This window comes from Micropterus dolomieu, linkage group LG12, assembly GCF_021292245.1.
Source record: "Micropterus dolomieu isolate WLL.071019.BEF.003 ecotype Adirondacks linkage group LG12, ASM2129224v1, whole genome shotgun sequence".
Taxonomy (NCBI): Eukaryota; Metazoa; Chordata; class Actinopteri; order Centrarchiformes; family Centrarchidae; genus Micropterus; species Micropterus dolomieu.
This window is the reverse complement of record NC_060161.1, coordinates 24,764,555-24,768,513: the sequence shown is the minus strand read 5'-3', so window position 1 is coordinate 24,768,513 and position 3,959 is coordinate 24,764,555.

The following is a 3,959-nucleotide window of genomic DNA, read 5'->3' as shown; positions in this document are numbered from 1 at the left end:
ATCATGAAAGAGACACATTATAAGGAATGGTCAAAATTAATACTGCAGAGGTTAGGATTTGCTGACTTTTAGTCAGGTAAAAATATACATTACCGCAGGGACCTGGCGGTTTTTAACAGTAGATGCTCTAACGTTATATGGATCGGATATGCCCAACACGTTCAGTTTGTGTTCAAATCTTTCTTTTTCTTAAGTTGAAAGGTGAGCCAAATAAAATTTGACTGCTTTTGCGGCGTCTCTACCGCTATGTTGGTCGTTGTTTTGCGCTCCATGTCACGTGACTGAAAACTATGAATAAAATGCCCCAATAAAAACACGTCTCCGAGCTAAAGGCAAGATTACCCTGATGACATCATCAGGAACCATTTTCTCAGACTGTAGACGGTGACACACACAGTGTCTTACATCTTTTATGGTTTTATTGCCCCAAAATGGTGCCACTAGTTGCTAAATTCAACATATGGTTTATGGTTAGACTGCTACAATGAGAAAGGGAATGGACTGTTTTGAGCAGTGCCACTACAATAGTTCAATAGGGCCCCTTGTGTGTATTGGATGATACAATAATGGAAAAGTAAACAGAGGTGATCTTTTAGGTGACCTCTTCATCAAGTCATTAGTTCATTTTGTAAATTATGTGAAATTAATATGCAACTCCTTTAAACCCACAGGATTGTGCAACACCTAATGCACCATATAATTTGAAGATGTGTTTCCTGGCTGTGCTTTATTTGTGTAATAGTGCCTTTTAAAAATGTTCCATCGCAGTATGTTAATAGCTATAACTGGAAAGGTTAAAAAGGTATCTATAAAATGAAATTCCATTTTAAATTTTAGGATTTTAGGATTTAAGCACATTTTGTCATCAGAAAGTCTAATCATGTGGTATGTAAAATGTCAGCAATTCTATAAGAAAATATTCCAAATCAATCAATTAACTTGATTGAACAAAACAATGCACTATTTTTTATTATAGAAACGTCTTTAATACAGTTATAAAACAAAACATTCCATCATCAGAGCTTCACATTCTAAATGGCGACGCACATAAAATATATGGTCACATTTTTTATGATGTCTTGCCTACTTAAAGGGATGATGATTGTATTCCAGCTGTTGTTGATGTTTTATTGTACATTTTGAAATACTTTTCCTATTTAGTTTTTGTGGACTTATTATTTTGTTGCCATACCCAGCAACAGCAGTAGGTGTCAGCAGGAGTCAATGCATGGTCCCATGCCTTGGTGCTGCAACACAACACAGGCAAAACTTGATGAGATAGGCATATGTGTCTGTCCAACCTAAGTTTTCCATCTTTCACAAAGTGCCTCCTACCTTTCTGTGAGCATTTGCTTAAACTCCTCTCAGAGTTGACTGAGCTGACTCAGAGGAGGTTTTAAGTAGTCCATTAAAATATTCTGTAATTTAGCTATTTCTACAATTCTATTTCTACAATTATTTTACTTTTTAAATCTCCATGAAGGTGTTTATAAGATCACTTTAAAATATAACTTTTGCTGCCCAGCCAACTTTTGTTGCCTGTGCCTTTTATTATGGATGTAGCCAACCAAACCCCTTGCTTTGCAGTAGCACAGGCTGCCAATACAATCTGATTATTCCTGAAGCATCAAAATAATCTTCATAACGCAAAGAATTATTGTGGCAGTAACACGGAGCAGCTCCTTGTTGAAGCAGGTAAACCTACATATAGAGGAAGCTGTGCGTCATGCGTAAAACCCAACATGATTATTTTATCCACCCATATTTTCTCTCTCTCTGTGCATCTCAAAAATAAATAACAGCTGATAGCTGCTGAGTGAAAGATTAGTTTCACCGGCGACATTCTGTTTATGGACTCACCCTCTGACATCGCTAAACAAATAGTAACCAATGTGTATTAAAGAAAAGAAACAGACTTATGTCCAAAGTCAACAACAGGACACTTTTAATATGTCTCAATCAATGCAGTGATCGTCTGACATAGATCTTACAGTGTGTAGTCTAGTCTTCATTTGGTCCGCAGAGACTAAGTTAATGGAAAGTGAACATAAGTTCACTAGTAGAACATAAAGCCTGAAACTGAAAAGATATTTGCCTGATTTTCTAAATGTTTGCATCTGCCCAGCTCTGTGACTGTGACAAGCGCCGACCAGCGCTTTACTGCGTAATTGCGCGAGCACAGCCTGGATTTAAGCAAAATGCAGATTACAGATTGATTAAATTATGAAGATATGGATGGAAAATGTAGCGAAATAAAAAGTACATTAGATGTACCCACCCCTGCTGCAGACATCATCACTGCTGCCTTCAGCTATAAGTACCAGCAGCACAAAGGAAAAGTCTGTAATATAGGCATATGTATATATGCATATATAGGCACTTTGCTGCACCGGCCTCGAGCAACTTGTTTTTTCCTCCCTTAACATTTCTATCGGCTACATTTTGTCCGCGACTGATGTGGAGTGTGTGAGTGATTGACTGTTCACTTAGTAAACCGCCTCCTATATGAGCCAGCTCCGAAATCGCCTGAGCCAGGCAATGCGAAATAAAACTTTAAATTAGGAAAGAGGGGGGACATATAACAAAACATATAAAAAAACATATATTTTAAACATATATTTTATATTAATATGTATAGTCCTAATGCCTCTTATGCCTATTAGGTGATTAACCTCACCACAAATCCACACACGTTAATTTCAGCGCCTCTGATAAAGTGCAGCTCACAGCTTCAGGTGGAGCAGAGAGGACAGACACAGAGCTACAGCTGGATCATCTTATTCTCGCTAATTTGCAGGAGAATAAATAATAACAATAATCTCTCTCGCTCGCTCCCGTACAGGTAACGTTAGTTAAGCGAGTAAAGTTCAATTTTCGGCCTTTTGTTGTTTGTTTTTTAAAAATCCTTCTGAGATTCGGGGCTTTTCAAAAAACATCCGGATGCCCAGGGCTAACGACGCCGCTGATAGACGGTAGCCTACATAAGATAGTGGACGTAGTAATCTTGACATCACCTGTTGCTTTGTGGACTGTTTTGCCTCGAGGTTGGCTGATAGGGCGCTGCCATGTAGAGGTTTTGCAACCAGTGGCAACGGACGTGACCGTATTTGGACAAGACAGTGGCACTTAGTGTTGTGTCGTTCAAAGAACATTTCGTCCATTTGACCTAATCTTGTATGTTACTCAGGAGGAACAGGTTGTCTCAGTGAGTAATTCATACATTTTCACACATGCGTGAATATCCAACAAAGGTTAAAATCAAGGGCAACTGGACTTGGTTGAAGATACTGGAAGACTTCTTCAGTTCTGACTGACTGGCAGGGAAACTCAGCTATTTAACCTCAGTGGGGTCGTTATCCCGGGTCATCGATACCGCTGGTTCGTTAGTGTTCCTTGTTGCTGTGACGACAGTCGTTACAGTCGTTAAGACTACCTGTGGCCAAGACTGAACGACCATCGTTGGTATCTTCACCTGAGGTTACGTTTGTTGAGTTTCCTGGGAAGTGATGAAAGGACAGCATTGTAAGTGGGGGATAAGTGGTGGCGTAGACCCCCTCCCCTGTTCAATGACGGCTTCTCGACCCGGGTGTAGATGGCTTCCTTGACCCCTCTTTCAAACCATCCATCTTCTCTGTCTAAAATGTGCACCTGGTGGTCCTCAAACGAGTGTCCTCTGTCCTTCAGATGTAAGTAGACTGCAGAGTCTTGACCTGAGGAGTTGGCCCTTCTGTGTTGAGCCATGCGTTTGTGTAGTGGTTGTTTAGTCTCCCCAATATACAGGTCTGTGCATTCCTCACTGCATTGGACCGCATACACTAGATTGCTTTTCTTGTGTTTTGGTGTGCGGTCTTTGGGGTGTACCAGCATCTGTCTTAGTGTGTTCTTGGGTTTAAAAAACACAGGGATGTTATGTGTGTTGAAAATCCTCCTGAGTTTCTCTGATACTCCAGACACGTATG